This window comes from Aythya ferina (assembly GCF_964211825.1).
Source record: "Aythya ferina genome assembly, chromosome: Z".
Classification (NCBI taxonomy): domain Eukaryota; kingdom Metazoa; phylum Chordata; class Aves; order Anseriformes; family Anatidae; genus Aythya; species Aythya ferina.
The window spans coordinates 59950888-59977329 of NC_140299.1; the positions used below are offsets into that span (position 1 = coordinate 59950888).

Consider the following 26442-nt stretch of genomic DNA (forward strand, 5'->3'; position numbering starts at 1 on the left):
AAATCAAGTAGTCAGATATTTTTATTTATTTTTTATACACAGGTTTTTTTATTATTATTATTATTATTTTGGTCAATATATTGTTTACTTTTATTAAAGAAAAAAGAATTCTACCTATCTTAATTCTTTCCACTGAGATATAATGACAGTGGCCATAGGTTTCTCCAAAGTTGCACCTGATCTCCTCATTCAAAAGATTTCGATTCACTCATTTTCCTTCCTCTCTCAAATCATGCTGATATCTTCATTGCAATATGTTTTCTACCACAGACAACTGATGTTTTATAAATGTTTTATAATAATGTTTTATGAAATGAAATGCTGTTGGGATAATCACAAGAAAAAATAATTGTACAAATCTGATTTGTGTTCTATGAATGAAATCTAAAATTTGATGGCAGAGTTATCTGAAAAATATTAATCCTACGTGAGATTGTTATGCTTAACTACATTAATGTTTGTGGTTTTTTTTTTTTTTCAGTGTAAGGCCTCTTGGTTAAAGAAATAAAATACTGTTTACAGCATTTATTATTACATTATAAAACACAGAAAAAAAATTACCTTGACAGTTTGGTTTTGCCTTCAAAAAGTCACCTTTTGAATTCTGTCAAAATTTTTCTGATTTTCTTATATCTGGTTTCTTGCATCATCCCCTAACAAGTCAGTCAGAAAATTTTCCAAGTTTTTATAGCAAACATAGTTTACATCCTTACACTTCACAAAAAGCTTCTAATAAAATGTGGCCTAATGTTGCTTCGTAGATGTAACGGACTATGTTTCTGTAGCAATGTATTTCATTTTTCTTATTATCAAAAGTTATTTAGAAGGGAGAAGAGCTGCTGGTGTGTTTTTGTTGTTGTTTTTATTTTTGGTATGTTTTTTGTTTTTGTTTTTATAAAAATATACAACAATTTTCCAGGCAGTACTTAACAATCTTAATCTTCTCTAATTTCTTATACCTGTGGAACAGAAAACATAGGCAAATTTCTAGCATGTTAGATAGAATTATCATTTTAATAGCCTTGTAATTTTGTACATAACTTCATTTCACAATGAAGGTAAGTTGATAAGGTATAAAGTATATCTAGTTTAACAGGGGTCAGGTATATTTGATTTATCTACCTGAATCTTTTAGTCTTCCTATCTGTTTGGATATGGTTTTAAAGGTTAAAAGTTACAAGAAGGACATTGAGGTGCTTGAAAGAGTCCAGAGAAGGGTGACGAAGCTGGTGAGATGTTTGGAGAACAAGTCCTCTGAGGAGCGTCTGAGGGAACTCTGTTTGTTCAGCCTGGAGAAAAAGAGGCTCGGGGGTGACCTTGTCGCTCTCTATAAGTACATTAAAAGAGGCTGTAGCGAGGTGGGGGTCGGCCTATTCTCCCACGTGCCTGGTGACAGGACGAGGGGGAATGGGCTGAAGTTGTGCCAGGGGTGTTTTAGGTTAGATATTAGGAAGAACTTCTTTACTGAGAAGGTTGTGAGGCATTGGAATGGGCTGCCCAGGGAAGTGGTGGAGTCACCATCCCTGGACGTCTTTAAAAGACGTTTAGATGTAGAGATTAGTGATATGGTTTAGTGGAGGACTTGTTAGTGTTAGGTCAGAGGTTGGACTCGATGATCTTGAGGTCTCTTCCAACCTAGACAATTCTGTGATTCTGTGATATATATTCTAAATATGGTAATGAGGAATAGGAGTATAATTGATCAACATAAAAACTATTTGGTGCTCAGAAATATCGATAGTTATTCAGTAAGTATAATGAACTCTGCTGCAGTTGGCATTGGGTGGCTCCTTGGCTCTTCCATTTCTATGTTTTGTTTTGTTTTGTTTTGTTTTTCTGTATTGACAAGACTCACATGAAGACATAATGTGGCTGTAATGGAAGAATAGAAGAACAAAATTATAGATATCAAAACTGTAACAGATGTTATAACTCTTGGAAACACAGATAAGGTCCCACTTCACTGCAGAAATGTCCTATTTTTGAAAGATATCAAAAAGTATTTATAATTTAGGACAGTGTTCTAAGTTAACATAATATCAGCTATATTTGTAAATCTCAAGGGAAGAGTCTGTGCAGAACTAAACGATGAATTGTCTGAATTTATCATCCACGACAAGTACAAACAGATGGGTTTAAGACCCTGTGTGACAGTACACAGCATGTCATTCAGTACTTAAGGCACCAATTATCTTAATAGAGTTGGAAGTTCTCATGATTTGTCTTCATAGCCCTGACAATGGGGTTTAGATTTCCAAAGAATTTTACAAATTCTTTGCTTTAGATAAATTTAAATTCTTTAGAAAAGTAGACAGAAATTTCAACTACTGTCAGATATTTGCTAAGAAACCTCAAGAAGTCATAAAAGAGGATGAGCTTCCGCATGCCTGAGTACTTCAGAGATCTTTCCTGATCAGTTAAGCATAACCAAGGGTTTAAGCCTTTTTAACATTCTGTGGCAACTATTCAGATCTGATTTTCATCTCAAGCAAAAGGGTTCAAGAGATCTCAGAAGTAACCCTAATCCCTAGTGTAATGCTAATTGTGGGTTTTAGATCACAAGCTTCACTAGTAATAGCTACTGTACTAACTGTAATTGTTCTGTATATCTAATATCTGGGAAACAATGAATAGGCATCAACACAAAAAGGAGGACTAAGGAGAATCTCCATCCTTTACTGGATGCGGAGGGAAACTTAGTTACAAGAGATGAGGAAAAGGCGGAGGTGCTCAATGCCTTCTTTGCCTCAGTCTTTAGCGGCAATACCAGTTGTTCTCTGGATACTCAGTACCCTGAGCTGGTGGAAGGGGATGGGGAGCAGGATGTGGCCCTCACTATCCATGAAGAACTGGTTGGTGACCTGCTACGGCACTTAGATGTGCACAAGTCGATGGGGCCGGATGGGATCCACCCAAGGGTACTGAGAGAACTGGCAGAGGAGCTGGCCAAGCCACTGTCCATCATTTATCAGCAGTCCTGGCGATCGGGGGAGGTCCCAGGTGACTGGCGGCTAGCAAATGTGACGCCCATCTACAAGAAGGGCCAGAGGGCAGACCCGGGAAACTACAGGCCTGTCAGTTTGACCTCAGTGCCAGGGAAGCTCATGGAGCAGATCCTCCTGAGAGTCATCACGCAGCACTTGCAGGGCAAGCAGGCGATCAGGCCCAGTCAGCATGGGTTTATGAAAGGCAGGTCCTGCTTGACGAACCTGATCTCCTTCTATGACAAAGTGATGCGCTGGGTGGATGAGGGAAAGGCTGTGGATGTGGTCTACCTTGACTTCAGCAAGGCTTTTGACACCGTCTCCCACAGCATTCTCCTCAAGAAACTGGCTGCCCTAGGCTTGGACTGGCGCACGCTTCGTTGGGTTAGAAACTGGCTGGATAGCCGGGCCCAAAGAGTCGTGGTGAATGGAGCCAAGTCCAGTTGGAGGCCAGTCACTAGTGGCGTCCCCCAGGGCTCGGTGCTGGGGCCGGTCCTCTTTAATATCTTCATTGATGATCTGGACGAGGGCATCGAGTGCACCCTCAGTAAGTTTGCAGATGACACCAAGCTATGCACGTGTGTCGATCTGCTTGAGGGTAGGAAAGCTCTGCAGGAGGATCTGGATAGGCTGCACCGATGGGCTGAGGTCAACTGCATGAAGTTCAACAAGGCCAAGTGCCGGGTCCTGCACCTGGGGCGCAATAACCCCAAGCAGAGCTACAGGCTGGGAGATGAGTGGTTGGAGAGCTGCCAGGCAGAGAAGGACCTGGGAGTGATGGTTGATGGTTGGCTGAATATGAGCCAGCAGTGTGCTCAGGTGGCCAAGAAGGCCAATGGCATCCTGGCTTGTATCAGGAACAGTGTGACCAGCAGGGCTAGGGAGGTGATCGTCCCCCTGTACTCAGCTCTGGTGAGGCCGCACCTCGAGTACTGTGTTCAGTTTTGGGCCCCTCGCTACAAGAAGGACATGGAGGTGCTTGAGCGGGTTCAGAGAAGGGTGACGAAGCTGGTGAGGGGCCTGGAGAACAAGTCCTACGAGGAGCGGCTGAGGGAGCTGGGCTTGTTTAGCCTGGAGAAGAGGAGGCTCAGGGGCGACCTTATTGCTCTCTATAGGTACCTCAAGGGAGGCTGTAGCGAGGTGGGGGTTGGTTTGTTCTCCCACGTGCCTGGTGACAGGACGAGGGGGAATGGGCTAAAGTTGAGCCAGGGGAGTTTTAGGTTAGATGTTAGGAAGAACTTCTTCACTGAAAGGGTTGTGAGGCATTGGAATAGGCTGCCCAGGGAAGTGGTGGAGTCACCATCCCTGGAAGTCTTCAAAAGACGTTTAGATGTAGAGCTTAGGGATATGGTTTAGTGGGGACTGCTAGCGTTAGGTCAGAGGTTGGACTCGATGATCTTGAGGTCTCTCCCAACCTAGAAATTTTGTGATTCTGTGATAATCGATACGCCTTTTGCACCTAGATTTCACTCTCCTGCTGGTGGAAATTACCTGCTTTTCAAAAAAGGGTGACTACGCCCATTTGCATATAAAAATGCACTGATAGTGAGATATAAAACAAATTTCAAGACAAAGGAATGGAATCTTACAAATAAAATTTCTCATCTAAAGTGCAATGATACAAACTTGCCTTCACATCCGTCCTAATGCATGAATAAATATCAAGAGATTATATTTTGCTGTAACCCTGGCTTCTTTATAATTTGGACAAATCAAATACTTAAGTCTTGGAAACAGGCAAATGACCATGCATGGATCCATTATTAACTGGTTTTGTTGCATGTTTAATCAAAAGTCAAGCTTTTACAAGCAGCCTTGATATTTAAAAATAATAAATAAATAGATTAAAAAAAAAAAAAAAGAGAGAGAGAAGTACCCTAAACTCAAAAGCCATGGTGAATTCTTGGTTATCCTAAATAACTACCATGAAAGAAAGAAGAGCAAGTTCTGCAGTCTTAATTTAAGTCAGCATTACTCAGCTCAACTGACAAAGCTACCCAGCTGCTTTGGGAACAAGCACCAAACATGCACAGGGCTGGAGAGTACTCTCACCTGGAGTGCAGGTCGATTGAAACAGAGTTGGGAAGGTCAGAGTGCTAGCACCCTTCTTTTTCCAGGCCTAATGGAGAATAAAAGCTAATCAATGTAACTTTGTCCTCTTGTCGATCAGTAAGCTTGAGCAATCATTCAAAAATTGTTTAAAAATAAATGGCATACAAATACAAGTTCTTTCACTCCTTCCTCACAGGTCTATTTCTAAATGTTATCTGAAGGAGAACAAAAGAGCTAGAGGGATCCTGTTAGCAGTGATCTGCAGTCTCTACTCTACACTGCAGTAAGATAAATTTTACTATATTTTAAACAAAGTTGTATAAATTACCATTAGGATGCAGCACAAAACTCCATTATTAAGGTTCAGTCTACGTTTTGTACATAAAATGAAGATCCAGTCATTTATTGTACCTGTTAACTAGAGCATATAATCTCCCACCTCACAGCACTTGGTCTTTGAAACCAGAGAAATATGGGCTGAGAAGGTACAAATAGATATATTAATTTATTTGAAGTACATTAAAAGCTAACACATAAAGCAGTTTATCTGCATCAAATCTTCCTTTGCTTAATCATAAAAATGGGAAAACAAACTTAAAAAAAATGCTTATACTTAACTTGCCCTGAGATTTTATGCACAAGCGATAGATAAAATAATTCAGTTTAAAGTCAGATAACGCATAATTTCATTTTTATGAACAGTTAACCACAGATCAGATAATTCTTACAAGAAGTCATTATGATAAAGAAAATGATGCCAATCACATCCTCTTTCTTTTCAATGTTTCAGCAGAATATTTGAGTGTTAGTGTTGCATAAAGTTGCATAATGCTTTGCAATGTCATTGCTTCAGTGTGACCAGGAGTATCAGAATTTTTCAGTGATATCTTTCTACGTCTATTTGTCCTTGTTTTTTAAAGATTCCGTGACTTTAGGTAACTTAGGTATGCCTGGAAGGGGATCTCTATGGCATTGCTAAGAGTCTTCATTAATATGAATTCAAGGATTGAATTTGGGTTTAATTCCTTCCTTCACAAAGTAATAAACTTACTAAAATCTAAAGGAACAAACAAATGAAGTCTAGATTTTCTAGCATCCACTGGACACTGATCTAAAATATATTAGATTCAAATAATCCAATAGCACCCAGACTGTCGAAAGGGCTTATGTCTTGCAAGTTCATTCAAATGCGTTGTAAGTTGAAATTTCATTTTGTGAAATTTAAAGCTACTGTACTCCCTGTTTTAAAATAAGCCATTTTAAGACAGGTGGAAGATTGATCAGAATTTCTGTACATGAGGTTCCTTTACACCAGGTTACAAGACGGTTAGCATTGTACTGCTAGTGAAGCAGAACATGTTTCGTGCCAAAATTTCTTACTGATATTTCTAATCCTTACAAAAACTGTCATAACGTGCTTCACCTAATTGGTGTCACGATTCTGCAGAAAAGCACACAGATTATATATTTACTTCAGTAGAGTATATCCTTTCTCAAAGATCAACAATAGCTGTTATCTAAATCTGTCAGCTAACAGGTGGTGTCCAAGGAAAACATTTATAATTTGATTTCTGAAGTGTAACATTAGGTATACTTTTCTGAATCTGTCAATCAGAGAAGTACAATTTTTTCAAAGACATATCCAGAAAAACAACACATATATGTATTCCGATAACAATGGCTGAAAAGAACTTTTCATTAAAAGCAAAATAAAATAATCCAGGAGTGACAGGAAATACAAAAACCCTCTACCAGCCATAAAATACTGTTAGTTACAGTAAGACAGTGAACCAACAATTTCATTACAGCTCATGAAAATCAGTAGGAATTTAGTATAAATATCAAGCTTGGAAGAAGTGAAGAAAAAGGTAGGAAAAAAATCCAATAAAGCAGAAAATTAGGCAGAAAAAAAAAAGATTTCATAGAATGATGCTTCCATGATATATCAGCAGCTGGGAAAGTTATATAAGGAAAAGGCAACAGACACAACTCTAGTTATCCTATGCCATGCCCTGCATGGAAAACAGTAAACAAATCACAGTTGAAAAATATTTATTTATCATTGACTTTTAGTAATTCTCTTCCTTACCTGATCTTCCTTACGTTTCCAATTCCACTTCAACTCTTTTCCTTTTGTACCAGAATTTGTACCAGCATGTTTTATTCCTTGCTGACATTGGCTATGTGCAAAACAAGAAAGATTTTTATTTTAAAGATGAATAAAATGAGTGGTAAATGAAATGGTATCGGAGATTTTGAGAGGATCATTTCATCTCTGATATGTTTCTGGTCATGTGCTGTGGTGCAAAGCTCAAAGGAGGATACAGTTCCAGGGTACAATTTTTAAAATGGAGAGCAATGCTTTGTTCTGACAGCTCAGTGTCATTAAAGGACCCCTGACACTTCTTCAAAAGATCCAGTATTACAAACCATAGTAACCAGTTTCCTGTTTGGAATGCATGTTTAAAACAGATAGTCTTTACAAATTCAAAACAAATCAATGTAAGTTCTTCACATCTTTTGTTGAAACATTACTGCTACGTGAGTCTCAACCACTTATTTTGCTTAAAAGAAGACTTCTGCAAGTGCTGCCCTAGCAGTTCATAACTATAGACCTCATTCCTTCAGGTGGAACACAAGAAAAACTTGTGGACACAGATCCTGCTCTGTGTTAAGATGGCCTCAGCTAACCTGGTAGCATAAAGAAACCTTAAGTTTTCCTCTTACCAGACACTTCCAGTGCTCTGGCACCTTTCTTCACAGTCCAAGTATGTGCCATGGGAAAAGGGACTTGACAGGAGTGTTTACATACTTCAGCCACTGGCTGCTGGAATGGTCCTAGGAGACAGTGACCCAGAAGTCCAGAAGAGTCCACGCGTTCAGAGGAGGGCCATGAAGATGATCAGAGGGCTGGAGCACCTCTCCTGTGAAGAAAGGATGAGAGAGCTGAGGATGTTCAGCCTGGAGAAGAGAAGGCTCCAGGGTGACCCCATTGCAGCCTTTCAGTACTTCAAGGGGACTTAAATAAAGATGTAGAGTGACTTTTTTCTCAATCAGATAACACGACAAGGGGGAATGGTTGTAAACTGAAAGAGGGGAGATTTAGATTAGAAGTTAGGAGGAAATTCTCTGCTCAGAGGGTGGTGAGGCATTGGAACAGGTTACCCTGAGAGGCTGTGGATACCCCATCCCTGGGTATCCACATCCCTGGGTCCAAGGTTAGGTTGAATGAGACCCTGGGCAACCTGATCTAGCGGGTGGCATCCCTGCCTATGGCAGGGGGGTTGGAACTGTGTGATCTTCAAGGTCTCTTCCAACCCGAGCCATTCTGTGACTCTGTGATTCTGAGCCTTGTTACCAGATTAGGGATAGACTGTAAGCACCGCTGACTCAGGTATGTCCAAGCAAAACAACTTGTGATCATCCCTGTCATCTCTATTAACATTGTGTGCCCTCACCAGGAAGCCTGTAACACATCAGAGATCCTGAGCATCATGCAATTTGTGCATGACTAATGTTTTATGTAATATTTAATACTGGGTTATGTTGTATGATTTCTGCTGTCTGACTGATGTTGATATGTTGATGATCTCCAATGGCTGCAGAGTCAGCAAGTAATGATAGAGAGGAATACAGGTAAATCCTAATGAACCCACAGCCTGAGACATACTTAGGGAATCAGTAGCTGGGATACTCAGTCTGCAGAAATCATTCTGTCAAGGGCTGAGTTTTAGGTCATTTAGGTTACTTCAGCATGTACAAATCAGTGCCCTTTTTAGAAGAATTGTGCAAAGGAGAAATCCTCTCCCCCTTTTCCTCTCCTAGAGATGTGAATGTACCCTGAATCACCATGGGCAGCTACTGCTGATACTAAGTAGCCTTCATCACAAGCTAAGAGGCCTCATGCATAGCAGTAAATTAAATGTGCTAGGGAAATTGCACATGATCCTGAAAATTGAGGCCAACTAGCACAAAATGACCGCTGCTATTCTCACAAAGTCTCTAGGCAGTTCTCCTAAACAGGGGATACAAGCAAACCATCTGCTGGAGGAAGGAAAGACCCCCAAACTTCCTAACTCCCAAATCATGCCCTAAAATAATTTTAGGCAATATTAAGCATGGGACAAAAATATGGAGGGAAATATGCTAGTATAAGCATATCCTAAGAATTTTGTAGCCTTAGGATTTAGTGTCTAAGAAAATAGCCTTTGTGGCTTATCACAAATGACTTCACCAACAGATCTGGACTGCATTACTATTACTGTGAGTCAGGAATTGATGACTGAGTGCACAGTTTTTATAGCATTTTTGTTTCTGGGGGATGATCACTTCTACATAAATTTTGGAGACTTTATTACTAGGCATTCCAATCTTAAAAGCATTCTGGAAAGCACTGCTTGATTTATGCAGTCTTAATCATAGATTTATGCCAGAATTCATAGCTATTACCTGCGAGCCTGAGAAGAAAGTTAAAAAATTTAATGCACAGCTGGAATGTGGGGCATTTATCCTACTAAAATAAGAGGTGGATTCTAAGCTAAATTTCATCTAAGCTAAATTTAATCTCCATAAAAGTGCAGGTGGTATTATGTGAAAATTAAAAGAATGGCTACCAATTAAATGAAAAGAAGCAATTTAGTAGGTGAGCAGTTGGACTTTGATAGACGTTCAAGTTAGTGACCATTTTACAGTTTTATGATCTTATTGCCCATTAAATCTACAGTCACTCTCAATTTGTTAAATCATAGTTAGGAAAAGCACTTATGAGTCTGATTATTTTTAATTCAGCTCATCAGATAATAATTTTCAGCTATAGCTGTCTGCCAGTTTCCTCCAGGGACAGACTAAGAGAAGTGAAACAACAACAACAACAACAAAACAACAGATGTATATACGACAAAGCTTTGAAGGTCTTCCGGAGTAATGTTAAAGACTTTCACAACAGACAATGAACTTTTCAGCCAGCTCGTTGGCAAGACTCAACATCCATTATGTATGGAAGGCAATTTGTGCCAAGTAGACAATGAAACTCAAGATAGAAGCTACAAAGGATTTATTCCTGGATTTGATGACAGCTACATCTACCAGCTATCAAGCAAATTTAGATTTAGGGATGGATGTGACTCTGCAGCTTGCACCGAAGTTAGATTCTCTGTAGTGCCATCTGGTGACAGCTGGCTGCATGGATACTTGAAACTGGGCTATTAAATATTCATATAGCATTTCAAGATGAGTCTGAGAAACATTTTTAGATAATGCTATTGTTTAAAAAAAGATGAAGAGTGGAAAAAAAATAAGTGAGATTATTGATTATATTGGAAGTTGGACAAATGGTTTGTGTACTTCATGAAAAACAGATTTGCAGGGAAAAGAACTTAGTAATATTTTGTTTAATTGCATACAAAAACCTATCTTAAAATAGACTCATTAAACTTGCCCCAGCAAGTACACTAAGAGAAGGAAGTATCAGGTTCATGATGCTCAAAACTGCTATTAATATGTTAACACTGCATAAGGTCTGCACAACAAAGGCAGGGACAGAATCCAACTCCTTTGATCAACATTCATTTGTCTTAATCTCTAAACTTTTGAACTACCTTTTCCCTTTGTTGTTTTCAGCATCATTCACTGAATTCATTGGAAGTCTGGCAAGGCTTTAAACACCCTCTCCTACAATATTATTGTATCTGGGTTAGGTTGCTATAGATGCAAGAACTAACAAATTGGGGAGCAGCTTTGATGGAAAAGATCTGGAGGTCCTGGTGTACAGCAAGCTTAGCATGAGCCAGCTGCATGGCCTGACAGCAATGAAGGTCAGGAGCATCCTGGACATCACTAACACAAGCACAGATCAAGAGAAGTGACTACTCAGCTTTATACAGAACTTGCTAGAGCACACCTAGAGTACTACTGCACACAGGCTTGGACAGTGAGTACAAGGGATGCTTACAAACCAGAGCAGGTCAAGCAGAAGACTGCTCAGAGGGTGGCCTTCTTCCCCCAAATATCCCTGCTTGGTATCATGTTGTTATGACACTGTGGGCACTAACAGACTTTAATGGCTCTGATCAGCCTCTCTTGGGGCCCTCGACCACATGCTGGAGCACTCCCCCCTGGGCACTGAGATTTAGGTTTAGCCCTGGGCATTTGGCTCTTAGGAGTGCTGGTCTCTAGCTGGACCTGGCCAGATGTGGCTGACCAGACTTCACTGATTCTCTCCTGTGGGCTGACCAGGCTTGATCTGCCTGGATTGGTGAAGCATCCTGGACTTGGGGCTGTCCTTCCTAACTCCCGCGACCCCACCTGCCCTGCCCCCTGCCTGGGGGTGGCGGGATAACAGGCGAGGTCCCCGTCAGCCCTAGGATTCCCCCTTGGCTCCCTGGCTCCTTTGGAGACACTGGCACTTAGGTGACAGCTGTCTTTCCTTGTGCTCTGGCACCTGCCTACTCCTAACTACATTTTGAGGTGGCCAGTCCTTCACATTCACTTTAAAAGGGTTAAATATAGGTGCCTAACTTGGTATTATGGGGACAAGACACCTAAGCTCGTCACACGGTAACAAAAGCATATAGGGTTCACAGTTCTCCTAGGTATTATAGGGAGGGTTAAGATAATAATGCTGCCACATCTTGCTGGAATTGAGACAGAATAGTAATATCAGATACTGATACTTACAAAGGCTTATTTGTCCAATCTGTAGAGAAGGTGCCAATAGAAATCTTGGAGCATATATTTTATTTCCATTTTATAGTCTTATGCAATAAGTAAACTCATCACCATGCAACAAGACCAGTCTTCCCATGTTCAATGTCTTCAAGGCTGGGCATGTTGCACTTATAAATTATACAAAAAGAGACTCAGATAGAATTAACAGAACGAGTCTTTCAATGTGCTACCTTGATTACTTAAAATGATCGTAATAAATCAGATCAAAACAATGTTTCCTGTTGTTGAGAAATATTATTATTTTTTTTTAGCTAAGCACTAACACAGTCTAAATATTTAATATAAAATGCCCAAGCAATTCCTGTAATTTCATATTTAACAGTAAGTGAGGAATGCTGATAAGCTACAGACATTTTATTCTCTGCACTTACATTAACAATTTTACTGTGGTTCCTACTAAAATTGTATCAATATAATCCTAGAATGCCTACCAAAGCAGAAAGAAAGCTTGTGTTTTCTAACATGCACTATCATTACATACTGTACAGATAAAACTGAGATAAGGTTAATATTTATGAAAAAAACAAACTCTGTTTTCATAAAAATGTCCTTTAAAATATATTCTGCAGACTTTTATATTTAAATAATGAGGTTGAAGCAAGTCAGAGGCTTGTCTTATACTCCTTTGGATTCTAGAGGGCACAATTGATTTGCTGTAACTGATTAGACAAGGGCAAAAAAGTAAAAACCACTAATCAATTTGTTACAGCTTTACCTGCAGGTGTTCCAAGCTGGAGGATGGATATCTGCCTGGTTTTCATTTGGTGTATATTGCTGCAAGCTGTGGAATTCACAGTGTTGGATGTTGGATGTGCTCCCACTCCACTGATGTTGATATACATTGGCTGCAGTATCCAGGGTATCAGTACTTTGCAGGGAAGGCTTCCCACTATGTGGAATAATGATAGCTGTTGCATAAAACTCGTTTGCAAATCCTACTGATGGTTTCAGTGTGATTTACTGACCAAAGGACTCATAAAAAAGCGTGTGTGTACTCACTCATCCTTAAAAGATTGTGTAGGCCTGCCAGGGACTAACCATAGAAAAGTGGTATGGTCTGCTAAAGTCTCATCACCTGTCCAATAACAAAACATGTTAGATACCCCAGGAAGCACCAGCTGAATTTCCAGAGCTAGGAGCTGAACAACTGGCTATAGTTTTAATAATAGCGTGTACTTGTAGAAAAAAAAATGCATTAAAACCTGAGAAACTTATTGACTTTTTTCTCTTTCTTTTTCTCTCTTTGTCTTTCATTTTAGAGATTTTCTGGGAAAAAAAAATATAAATAAATAAAGTCTTATGTCTCTCCCTAAAAGTTTCTAAGTAAATAATGATGAATTTGACTTTTCTTCCTTGGGAACCCTGGAATTGTCTCTTCCATGCTTCTCCTGCTGCGTGCCTTGCTATGATGATGTGGTACCTCTCCAGATACTCTTCCTAAAAGGTACTGAGAGATGTTGCCAGGCAAGATATGAAAAGAACACAGGAACTTAATAACATGTTTCTGAGATCAGGGTATCAATAACACTTTAGCTCTTTCTTTGACCTGCATCTAGATAGCAAACCCAAAATTTTAAAATACAAGGCAATTTGTACCACACCCAGAAAAATAAACCAAACCAAAACAAAACAAAACAGGCAAACAACAACAAAAACAATTGAGAAGTACATAAATAGGAAACTGAGGAAAAAGGTTTACACAGATTTTAATATTAATTTTATCCTTGACATGAGTCAGGTTAAAACAAAAGTAAAGCAACTTGATTCCAAACAGGTGGAATAACAACTTGGTTGCTAGGTCTAGGGAGAGATCTAGAGGAAGAGTTGCATTTATTGTTACAGTAACTCCGAGGAACATCGCTCTTCAACATTCACCTCTGAAGATGTCAAGTCACTCAACCTGCCGAGTTGCTGTGGATACGTCCTAAATGCTTCTGCTTAAAGAAAAGACACAGAAGAGATGTGTAATCTTATAAACTCTCCCTGCTTTTCCCCGCCTGCCTTCCTGTGTATTTTCAAGGTAATCAAGATGTTGACCTTTATCTTTTCCTATAGAATTACCTTCATCTGCTGCTTTCGTTTTAGAAAGACCACTGCCCTTCATCATAGTAGGCATAATCATAACCTGTTCAGATGGATTAAATCATCTTACTCTGAAATAAAAATGCTGATGTCTTAAAGCAAAGGCTCAACTTGTGGTTCATGGATCAACAAGTCCTATTTTAAAGATTTTGTTTGTTTGTTTGCAGGTTTTTATTTAAGCTTATCTGTTTTGTTCACAATGTAATCCTACCCTCATTTGTGTCAGCATGAGCTAGGGCAGTAGCATATTGCAGCACAGGAAAAAGAACGTGCATTGTGAGAGCGAGGCAGGAATACATTAAAATGGAGTTTTAATTCAAGTTTGTTTGTTTGTTCGTTTGTTTGTTTGTTTTAAACACAATGACAACTGTTTCATCCATTTATAGAGCTGTACACACAGTGGGGCATTTACAGTAGTTCAGCATGTGTGTTACACTACACTACTCTCTTCAGAGTAGACATGGCAGTGACCAAATACACTGAAAAAGAGAGGGATTTCCTAACCGTAGCATGGAAGGCTAGAAAGACTTCATCAAGGAGGTAATCTCAGGCTGCCACTTTAGGAACTGAACTCTCTGGAGGCAGTAATAAGCCGACGTGTTGCTGCACTCATCCCCCTTCCCTGACTGCTCAATCCTAGGCTTGTGTGGCTGAGCATGCTGGCAATACCTAAGCATGGCAATACCTAAAAGCATGGCAATACCTATAAAAATGTATATATCTACAGTCTGTTTAGAAGTGATATCAGGACTATTTTTCTAAGCTGTTTCGTTTCCCTTATCTGCCTCACAGAACAGCTGCATACATGTTCTGTGGGCAGAAGTGAGGGGACAAGCATGCTGAAGACTGAGGAGAGGAACATGTGGTGGTAAAAGTGCTGGTAGAGGGTGCAATACTGACCTAAGGTATTGTACCCAGAGACTTCATACCATGAGTGTACAGTCTGAGAGGAAACATCAACAGAAACCTCAGTGTGCTCAGGCCAGGAAGTTTCTGCACTGTGTGAATCATAAATACTCGCAGTGTTTCAGTCCAAGTTAACTAAGCAGCAAGATAAAAATCCCAGGACTTTCGAGCAGAGACACTGAGCTGAGACAGTGTTATTATTCTGCAAGTTCAGTAGTAATAACTACCTCTTCAGTCATCAACTGAAGGGAAACTAGAAACAATTTTTCAGAGCAGATTGCACAATATTTTTTTTTTTTCAGGAGCAGAATGTTACAGAGTAGCAATGCTTGCTCCATAGAGCTAGAGGTGGGAAAACAGAAACTAAAAACAGTGTATCTGCAAAACTATCTGATGTATATGATAAAACTGGGCTTGTCCCACTAGGATTGGGGGCCCAGTGTTCGCAATGACTTGACATAAGCCCTGTAAATAATTTTGAAATTGGTCTAAGGGGGCATAGGAGCGTATCCATAAGGCTTCTGAGAGCTTTTGTCCCCTACCTTATCACTAGTTGATGCAGTACATCATTTAGATTCCAGATTTAGACTACAGCTGTGTCTGTTCCAGGAGCTGAGCAGCACATCTGTGAGCACCTTTTAGGTTGCAGCCTATGACTCTAATTAATGATAACAGCAGTAAATTTATCAGGAATTTAAAAAGCCTTAGGAAAGCAGAGGTTTGAATGCTCGTCCTTAGCTACAGGTTATGTCTGGCTCTCCATTATATGCATGTTTTCTATTCAGGCACTAGCAAGAATCACTAGCTCCTTTTAAGAGTGAACCATGCCTTCAGTTCTCTCAAATCACTGGTAATCTTCCTTTACGACTTCTGGGTTCCTTCAGGTCTTTGAAATTAGACAGAACTTGCTCGCTTTTATTGTTCTGGTGTGGCTAAGGCTCCAAGAGTGACTTCCCTCTAAGAAGTTCTGTTGCAGAGTCTATCTTGCACACAACTGAAAAATAAATTGTACATTTTCAATGTACATGTGCCTGCCTACATGTACATGTACATACGTATATACAGAAATATATCATATTTATGTACATATATATGGAAATTTGTCTCATACATACATATACATGACAAATATTTCCTTCTGCTAATCCCACCATCTTCTATTTGGCTACCATGCCCGTAGAGAGGCAATTATTCAAAGTAATATATGAATGGTTAGAAAAGTAATAGTAGGTACTAGGATTTAGTAATGCATATTTGCACCATAGCTTATGATTGGGAAAACCCTGTCGGGTTATTCTAAGGAAATCTCCAGGCTCTTTAAGCACAAAATGTGTGGTTTTAAATAGCACAGTGTAGACTTGAAAAGGGTCTGAAGGCAGCACTAGTCAGATCGTGGTGTTGTCATAGCAACAGACATTGAAATTCAAAATATGAAGTACAAAATGGGGGTGGGAGAAAAAGAAGGGTAGAGAACAGAAAAATATCAAGTAATCATGAAAATCTTTTAAAAGAATATTAAAATTAAACTTTAATGACCAACAGTGGAAATAATTAAAATATGCTTATTCTGCATGCTATTGTTGGCATTTGTTTACCTTTTCCATGCAACAATTTGAAAATGCTTTATAAATATTAACAATCTTGCCTTCTAACATCCCTCAAGGAAAGTATTAAAGTTACTATTTATAGATAGAAACACTGAGGCAGAGAGAGAGAAAGAGAGAGAGAGAGAGAGAGAGAGAGAGAGCTTTGCTCAAGTTGAATGTCTAAGGCAGAGGTGAAAAGAAAAAGTTCAGCTGGTTGCTCTGCTCTGCACTCACATGCTCTTCATTTTATTGCTTTAGCATGCCTGGGTTTTATGATGTTATTCTGTAGATATGTAATAGAAGAACCAGAGTAATTTTTGTGCCTTCTAATAACAGTGGTAGTAACTGTATCTGACGCAAAAGCTCCGGTGTTTTTACACTTTCGTTTGCTTAGTTATTTAAATCCCTCTACTGCATTTTGCTGTAAGAATAGTGATAGTGAATAAGGAAAGAATAAGTAAAATGGTAATTTTTTTTTTTATTTTTTTTTTAAGCTTCGTAAGATGTACAACAGTTCAGAAAAAGATACTCATTCATGCCTAATTCATCATGGAACTGCAGTAAATCTAACTCAACAGGAAAGAATTAATATGACCTTTTGGGGGATCAAGGAATCTTATTGTTGGTCAAAAGCCTGAGATTACTGGGGATTTTTTTCTTAACTTATTATTTTTATCCCTCACAGGCATCTCTTTGCAATATTTTATTCTGAGGATACCTCTGTAACAGCTCCCCTGTATTACTGACTTGTGTATAATAGAATTCTTAAGTATATCCAGGAGATGTTTTTTGATGTCGAATTTTGCAATCACTTCCTTTTTACTTTAGCATTTTGGAGGAGTGATAATGAGGATCTTTCCCCCTCTCTCTTTCCTACATTTACATTTCCCTTCCAGGCATGTAATTTAATTTAAAGTTGCTATCATTCTTGAAGTAATATAATGCTACGGTATCCATCCCCTAAGAATAACTTTAAGGTTTTTCAACATGAATATCATCAGTATAAGGCAGATAACTTGCACGTTGCATTCAGGAATTTTAGGCAATGAGCCATAAACAAAGAAATTAGATAAAGGTAAAAAAGAAGCACTCAAAATTATGAAAATGTGCTGACTGAACTATAGACTGGCAATGTACCAGAAGATCTGTAGCAAACAGAAGAACAAAAAGAAAAAGAGTCCTGAAACCTGGAGCTTGACAGAGTAGGACAAGACTTCCACCATTTAAGAAGTAAATCCCCTGGGATTTCTAGCGTCACAGTCACTGAAAATTCTCTGGTAGTTAGGAAGCTAGCAAACATAAAAGCATGAGTTCACAGAACACGAGTCATGCGAGAGGCAAAGACAGACCCGGGATACTAAACTGAATTCTTCATGTATTTTTCTTGGACGGCTGTTATTGTTTCATCCAGTTTGGCAGTGAAGTGCTCTGTCTGGTGGGTGTTGAGGTGCAGCACCACAGGCCTCAGCATTTGTCCAGGTTCTCACCGAGCTCCTCAGGTGCTGTCTATATTTTGCAACTGGGTCTGAAGCTGTACTTCACCGCTGCCATTGTCCATACTGGCAGGTTTGAGGTATTCATGCTAATCAGTTTTGGTTTAGCATGAAAGTAGAGCTTTAACTTGTGTGGGAGCAAAGGGGAGAGGCTGGAAGGCAGTATGTTTGAGAGGTGTTCTGAAGCAAGAGCTTTTTCATTTCCCTAACACTTACTTGCAGGAATCAGCTCCTCTGCTTCCAGTGGGCCCTGGATCAGGTCAGGCAGGAGTAGAGCAGAGGAGATCATGGATGGGGCTGAATGGAGGAATGGCTGCAGAACCAGAAGACTTGGGTGGGGAAGACAGAAGAGGTATAGAAGAATAGTATCCTGGTAGGAATAAAGTTGTTAACTTTGGCTTTTAATTGCAAGTGCTAATATACTTCTAATGCTTTCACACTTAATTATTGCTTGTAATTTCTAAATAAAATTAGCAATTTGAATTTCAAACCAGCTTGCATATGTCTGTACTATACTGCTGAGACTGTAGTAAAGTCCTACCCCCTTTTTTTCTCATATTTATTTAATAGACGTATGAAAGGGTTGGAAATTAAAACTTACTACAAAAAGGAACAAAGAATCCTTTCTTCCTCAAAAGCCAAGCCAGTTCTTCTGTGAGTTTTCAAAATTTCAAGCAGAAAACTAAAAGAGACCTTTCCTTTCCTTTCCTTTCCTTTCCTTTCCTTTCCTTTCCTTTCCTTTCCTTTCCTTTCCTTTCCTTTCCTTTCCTTTCCTTTCCTTTCCTTTCCTTTCCTTTCCTTTCCTTTCCTTTCCTTTCCTTTCCTTTCCTTTCCTTTCCTTTCCTTTCCTTTCCTTTCCTTTCCTTTCCTTTCCTTTCCTTTCCTTTCCTTTCCTTTCCTTTCCTTTCCTTTCCTTTCCTTTCCTTTCCTTTCCTTTCCTTTCCTTTCCTTTCCTTCTTTCCTATCCTATCCTATCCTATATATATGAATACAGCTGAAAGCAGGCTGAATAAGGCTCTTTATCTGTCATAAAAACCTGTTGTTGATGATCTGTTATATTAAATTGAGTATTATCATCTAAATTAATATTTTCTACCCAAATATTAAATTGTTGAAAAGCATCCAAAGGTAAAATGCATCTTAAAAAACAAACAAACAAGCAAGCAAAATCAACAACAACAACAACAACAACACTTTTTACTGCAAATTAAATAGCTTTTGCCTTTCTTCTCTGTATTGTACCTAGTCTTACACAAACTGGCTTCTAAAAGCAGGTAGGTCTCAATATTACAATGAGCTGCATATGGATGAGGTACATCCATATGCAAGGAATTTTCTCACATGGTAGGTAAATAAAGGAAAACATTATTTATATAGGATGTTTTGGAAGAAAAAAGTGTAAATGGCGTACACAGAGATAGAAAAGTAAATGTAGCATAGTTTCACTAATGGGTTTTTTACATGGTGGTCTAAAAATGAATTCAAGGTCAAGAAGCCCTCTTTGGGGTATGGCTGCTCTGCCTGTGTCCTGTTTTTCAGACTATCCTACATACCAGCTACTGGCTACCACATGGAAAAGGATTTGTTTGTAACTCTAATCTAACCTGTTACGGTGGTTCCTCTGTAAGTATTGTATTATCAGACCTTGTTACTAGTACTTAATTAAATTGAATTTGTTTGCTTTAAAAACAATCTGATAAAAAAAAGACAATGTACAACATTCATGAAGTTTCCCAGACCTCTTAAGCTAGTATCACAGTAATGGCTTTTTTCTCTCTCTCTCTTTTTCTTTTTTTTTTTTTTTTTTTTTCTTTTTCTTTTTAGTGCTTGTTTGCTCTTGCTTGTTACCTGTTCCTGATGCTAATCTCTCCTGGTGACAAAGCACCAGAGCTCTGTCTGCCCATAAACTGCAATGCCCACGAGCTCTGTCCCCAGGATTTGCTGTATTTCAGTCGCATACATTTCTTTCAGCCTCTCACCTGTATTTCTGTGATCAGCGATCAAAGCAGAGAAATTACACGAATGCATTAAACCTGGTGTGGAATATAGCTTAGTGTTGTAATTACGCAGACACCCCCCTCCAGCCACTAAGGCTTGAATCTTGTACTTTTCCATTCTCCAGCAACTTTTGAAAGAACACCTGAAGGAACTTTTGAAGCAACGTTTTGAAGGAACTTTTGAAGATATTTTTTTGAGGGCACTTTTGAAGGAACTTTTTGAAGGAACTTTTGACATAACTTTTGAATACTGGGTGGTAAATGTAAACTTGATTGCTAAAAACAAGCCCTAAACTTGTTTTCTGAGGACGTTTGGGAAGGCCAGGAGCGATGGCGGAGGTGTGACAGTGCTTGGTGGAAACATGGAGAAGCTCGGCTGGGCGCACAGAGGTCGTATATTTTTATTTGTATTTGTATTTTTGTTTTTATTTTTATTGTTACTTTTATTGTTACTTTTGTTTTTGCTCAGCCGGGACCGCTCCCCTTGCGCCCCGCGCCCCACCCGGGGCGGCGCCTGGCGTGGCAGGGCCGGGCCGCGGCGGCCCTGGAGCGTCTCCAGGGCAACTCCCGCGCCGCGTGGGGGCAACGCGTCCCGCCCTTCACCCCACCCCCTCACCCCTTCCAGCCAATCACCGCTCCCCTCTCACCCGAGGGGCGTCAGCGGCGCGCCGTCTCCCTCCCTCTGATTGGCCGCCCACCTCCGCGCGTCAGCGGCGGGCGGAGAGCACCGGGGAGCCACCGAGCGGCCGGGCGCCGATTGGCCGGCGCGCGTCACGTGGCGCTGGAGGGGCCGTGACGCCCGCCGCGGCGGAGGGGCTCGGCTTGTCAGGTAGGTGCGGGCCGTGCGCGCCGCCGACCGGGCGCGTGCCCGCCGGGCCCGGCACCGGCAGCGGGGCCGCGCCTGACGGGAGAGAGAGAGGGAGGGGGGGGGGGGGGGGCGCGGCGGTGCCGTGCCGGGGGGCGCCGCGGCCGCGCCGCCGCCCTTAGGCCCCGGCAACGGCTTCACCCCCCCCTCCCCCCCCCCCCCCAACGGCCGGGCGGCGGCGCTGAGGGCCGGGTGCGGAGCTCGGGGTCTTGTAGGGCTGGAGGGGGCGTGAGGCAGGCGGGGGGGTGCCGCGGGGTGCGCCCGGGGCGGCGCCGGCCGTGGAAAAGTTTGAGCTGGCACGGGGGAAATGGGAATGGTGCTGCCTGTGCGCGCAGCCTGCCGTGTGGGGAGCCTCGCACGGGAAGCTCGTCAGTTTGGGGCCCCGGCCTCGTTAGGTGCCAGTAGTGGAAGCGCTTCTTAAGGGGTAACTGCCGCGTTGTTCGTAGCGTGTTGCGCGTTTGTCCGTGTGGTGCTCGCGCCTTGATCTGAAAGCTGCCCCTTCGCGAGGTGTCCTGCCCTGTTCATCACTCAGTCTCGGTGCCTCCCTGTGCCATACCACGCCTTTGGGAGTCGCTTCTTTTTAACAGAAAGAGCTGAGGCATTAAGGAATTAAGCCTAACCGTCAAAATAAATCACCAGAATTAAGAGCTAATGAAAAATCAATCAGCTCCGAAGTAGGAGCAGCGTGTGGAAAGTTTGCGAGTTGCTCAGCGTGACGTAACAGCTCCCCGGCAGAAGCAGAAATGGAACCCGGAGCAGCACTAAAGTGCATTAATCACGAGTCCTTTGTTCCCTGAATTGCCTGTTTAGAAACTGGGAGACGTAAAATTGCAGCAATGGGTGTGATGGATTGGTGAAGATGAGCCCCTCTGACAGAACGCTGAATCATCCCCGGAGCGCTCCATCCTCTGTAATAAATGAGTCAGGCCTTCATGGAGAACAGCACTGTGGAAGTAATTACACGATCACATAATGCTTATTCCAAAGAGGGTGGCATTTAGGTTTTCATCCTCAATTTGTGAATCTCTTAATTTCGGTACTTGGTTTGTCAGCTTTGCTGCTTTTCTCCAGCTCTGTTTATGCACGACTTTTTGCTTTAGAAAAAACAGAAAATCTTATTCCATACATTAACAGCATATTGAAACATACATGGCTCGTCATCATATTTACAGCGTTTGCTGTTTGAGCTGAGAATGGCAATAGGAAGTCATTCTCCTCTGCACAATACAGACCGGACTGGGATGAGTATTAAGAATGTTACTTTTATGAGTATTTAATAAAGGCAGGAATACTTTTATTAAATGTTTGGTGCTGTAATACCCAGATGATAGTGGTTCAGCTGCTGGTGGTGTTAGCTGATGAGTAAATGACAGGATTTACCCATGGTGAACCTTTGAAAATATTAGAGTATGGTCTCAACATAAACCTGCTAAGTCTTTGAATACCTAAAGCTTGTCTTGCTGTGCAATTTTATATGTTTATTTATTTATTTATTATTATTTATTTTATAATGTAGATAGTGTAGTATATTGCCACCGAATCTGTTAAAATACAGTTTTGGTGTATATTTTTTTCTTTTATTTTTGTTTTCCCAAGGAGTGTCAGACTTCCTAGTAATGCGTTCTGCTTTGAAATGTTTGAGTAGTGCAAGAGAGTGCCCTGCAGTACCTGTGTCACAAGCAAGTTTCAAGAGTTCCAGATAAAGGGAGCGGTGAAATAAGGTGGCAAAGTTTTAAAAATGTGACAGCTTGGATAATTATACCAAACACAGTGAATAAAGGTATTTAAAACCCAGTGTCCTATCCCTTCAGCAGACTGTTGTGGGAAATGCGTTTGTAGCCAATTTTAAGGAAAGTCACTCAGCTTTGGAGCTCCCTACTACTAATGAGAATATACAAAGTGTGGAAGCAAGAGAACACACACTTGCTTTTTTTTTTTTTTGTCGTTGTATTTCTTGTATGTTGAGACTGCGAACGGTGTGTTTTCTACGAAGAAGAATATCTTTTCCACCGTTTCTGTAATGTGTTTGTTTATCAGTTCAGAAGATGTGATAACTCATGTTCAGCAGATAAAAGGAAGTGCTCGATTTGCCAAATACACAGAAACATTGACAGTTGGAACGTGCAACAAGAAAGCAAAGAATTATAAAGAGTTAAAAGGGCCTTAACGAAGATGCAGAAAGGCCTTTTAATACCCGGATCTGCCTTTTGGACTATGTCAGTGTTGAAACTGGAGTGGGAAATCCCCCATCAGTGAAAGTGTTCGGTAAATCTGAAGCTGCTGGATTAACAAATTTAGTTGGCATCCAGATAATATAATTTATCCAAATTATTATTATTATGATTATGATTATTGTTAATGTGAGGAGGTAATTATATCCTTATTCGGGTCAAAAATCTCAGCTTTATTCGATCCTCACCTTCCTCTTGGTTCTGCATGCATCTTAACTTTGCTTTGGTTTGTGTTCTGGAAGCAGCTGGTACCCCCTGAGAGGAAACCTGCCCACGGCTGGTGGGATTGTTGCTGCAGGCTCTGCTCCATGCAGTACGGGTGCACACTGCAGCAGACTCGTGTCCCGTCCACAGCAGTCTTCCAGAAGTATCCCTGTGTGCATGTGTCCTCCAGCGTAAGGCTTCCTGTTTACACACAGCCCGTGGTGTCGTGCTGATGGGCTGTGAGTGGCCGATCTCCTGTGTCCCAGTGCTCCCTCAGAGTCCCTCCGGGAGAGAGATGTGAGCAGGCTGAAGGCGAGAGAACGTCTTTATCAGTTGATCTGGGTTGTGTCTGCAGCGTGGTCCATGCAGGCGTTACAGATTCAGCTATTTCCAAAGCGGAGGTGAAGCAGATGGTTGCTAACATTCATCTTTACAGCAGGCTGGCTCGTGTCCTGCTACGTAGTTTTTCTCGGATGAAGTTGGGATTTCAGGTTTGAAGATGCAGTTACTCAAGTTCCCCTGGAGTGTCCCAGAGTAGAGGAAGGCAAGAATTTGGGAGGAATTTAAATAACTTGCATACAGCGCAGACATTCCTATCTCCACACTTTTTTTTTTTTTTTTTTTTTTTTCTTCTGAAAATCTCCATGAATGGTGCTATGTCCTGAAGAACACTGGCCTCATAAATGAAAAAATAGCTGCTTGGTATCATTTCTGATAAGAATACTTTCGAGATGCAGAGTGACAGACCGGAGTAACAAAAACATAGAACCAAACCAGGCTCAGTTACTCCAAATCTTGTGTATGCAGATCTATTTCCATGTGAAGAGTTCATTTTTTTTTTTTTCCTTTTTCCTCCTGTGCACTTCAGCATTATTTTTCTAGAGACTTAGGAGGTTAAACATCCACAACTTGTTGCTATTTAACATCCATTAATTACAGCTCGACTCATTTATACATTTTTCAAATGAGAGTAATACTTTCAGAAGGAACATGGTTTATAACTGGGAAGTCTGATGATATCCAAACAAAACTGACTGGTCTGAAAAGATAGGACGGGCTTTTTCATGTATCTGGAGGAGTTGTATTTGTTATGGATTTGTAGATGGCATATATTAAATTTTTTACAGATCTGAATTTGCAGTGCAATAGCATTGAGAAGTTTTGGGTGCCTGGTTCAATCATCTGTCTTTTGGGTGACTGCCTCTGTAGTGAGAATAACTTTTTCCTATCTAAAAGGAAGAGAGGTCAGGGTGAACATATTTTAGGATGTGGAACATGTGAGGGAAAAGCCATCAGATGAGCTTTAATAAAAACTTGGGGCAACACCTTTAACTCCAGCACGCTCTGTTTTATTTCCTGCAGTGTACCTGTCTGGAGTGTCAGCTGTCAGGAGGGAACTGATGTTCCTCGTGGGCTGGCTTTCTGTGCAGAATACCACGGGATCGAGCTACTTTAAATGTGATATAACGGTGCTAAGGAAATAAGTGACCTCAAGAAGACTGAGCAAACTATGAATTAACTAGGCAGAGAGTTTAATGAACCAGACGGATGTAATTAGTTTAATGAAGGAGGAAAGAAGCAGCAACAACCTGATCTTTTTTATTTTATTTTTTTAAAAGAGTGACAAATACTTGGAACTAGACTGTTTTTCTCCTGAGGAGACCAGTACTGCCATGTATTACAGACTAATGGTAATTTAAAACAATTTAATCCAATTGTTTTGGCTGCAGGGAGAAATTCTGGATGATGTTGGGCCATAGGAAAAAATAATGCACTTGGGGCATAACAACCCCCTGCAGTGGTACAGGCTCGGGCAAGAGCATCTGGAAAGCTGCCCAGCAGAAAAGGACCTGGGGGTGCTGGCCGACAGCCAGCTGAACACGAGCCAGCTGTGTGTCCAGGTGGCCAAGAAGGCCAATGGCATCCTGGCCTACATCACAAATTGTGTGGCCAGTGGGACTAGGGAAGGGTTTAGTCCCCTGTATACAGCGCTGCTGAGACTGCACCTCGAGTGCTGTGTTCAGTTTTGGGCCCCTCACTACAAGAAGCACGTCGAGGTGCTGGAGGGTGTGTAGAGGAGACCTACAAAGCTGGTGAAGGGACTAGAGAACAGGATGCATGAGGAACAGCTGAGGGAACCGGGGTTGCTTAGTCTGGAGAAGAGGAGGCTGAGCGGAGGTGACCCCGTTGCTCTCTACAGCTGCCTGAAAGGAGGTTGCAGCACGGAGGGAGCTGGTCTCCTCTCAGGTGACAGGAGGTAGGACACGGGGCAGCAACACTCTGAAGTTGCAGCAGGGGAGGTTTAGATTGGACATGAGGAAGTATTTCTTCACAGTGGGTGGTGGGTCAAACACGGGAAAGGGCTGCTCAGGGGGGTGGTGGAGCCCTCATTCCCAGAGGTATTTAAGAGATGTATGGATGTGGCATTAGGGGACTGGGTTTAGTGATGGGACTCGGTAGGTCAGGTTGGTGGTTGGGCTTGATTGTAAAGGTATTTTACAACCTAGATGACTCTGTAATTCTATGCTTCTAGCTAAATGAATATCAAGAAATGAAATGTTACCTGCAACTCCCTTCCAGCTAATGAAGATGACATCCCAATAGCATGAAAGAAATAAGTGAAGGAATACGTAACTGCGTAGACCAAACCATTAATAAACAGCTATGTTTAATTCTAACGTTGACTCATGCTGCCACTTTCCTAGCAATTGTTTCCACGTTCACTACTCATTAATGACAAGTGTCTTGAAAATGTAATACTTTAACTTGTCTTTTGTTGTTCTAGCTTGTTCAGAAAATTATTTTTATACAGTATATACAATTTAGAATAAGTGTGAGTCACTAACTAACATTTTCATCATTTTTAGTTTGGGGCCAATTATTTGTAATTTCAGCATTTTAAGTTTCTTAAGTTTCTCTGTAAAACAATTCCATCCTTTAAAAGATGGAACTGTTATAACCTTAGAGCAGTAAGAGTGCTTCAGAAGACTCCGAAAGACATGAGAAGTTAATAATAAAAATAAAAGACAATTTAATTATTTATTTTTAGCCTGGTACTTCTCTGTTACCTGTCAGACCATGCCAGGCAGTGCTGTGGTTCATGATGTTAATATATCCATGTGAAGATAGGAGATTTGGGTTGGTGTTTTTCTGTGCTGGTGTTCAAATCTCTTTCCTGCTAGAGTGGAATTAATTTTTGACTGTGTAGGATATGTCCCATGTGCAGGATGTATGTGAGGCTGTGTATGCACACAGAAAGGGCTGAGAGAGCCTCGTCCTTAGTTTGGGTTAATACGGTTAGAAAAATGTGACAGCT

At 40.9% G+C, this 26442-nt stretch overlaps 1 protein-coding gene and 1 long non-coding RNA gene across 7 annotated transcripts in view; one reads left to right on the top strand and one right to left on the bottom strand.

Annotated features, from left to right (window-relative positions):
* Positions 1–15443: 15443 nt before the first annotated feature.
* LOC311427417 lies at positions 15444–19843 on the bottom strand. Of its 2 annotated transcripts, none has more exons than XR_014687347.1 (3): positions 19678–19843; positions 18046–18158; positions 15444–15744 (listed from the first exon to the last, which is right to left on the bottom strand). It is a non-coding gene; the product is annotated as an uncharacterized lncRNA (long non-coding RNA). The 2 variants fall into 2 exon arrangements; XR_014687348.1 differs by having other exon boundaries at positions 18046–18199.
* A 733-nt stretch (positions 19844–20576) lies between these two features.
* FER (FER tyrosine kinase) overlaps positions 20577–26442 on the top strand; it is a 190207-nt gene continuing 184341 nt past the window's right edge. For 3 of the 5 annotated variants that reach the window (XM_084504774.1, XM_084504780.1, XM_084504781.1), the window contains exon 1: positions 20577–20655. The gene's annotated coding sequence lies outside the window, so the exon portion shown is untranslated. Of the gene's footprint in view, positions 20656–20886; positions 21645–26442 lie in introns of those variants that run through there. The other 2 variants (XM_084504779.1, XM_084504776.1) reach the window with 2 other exon arrangements.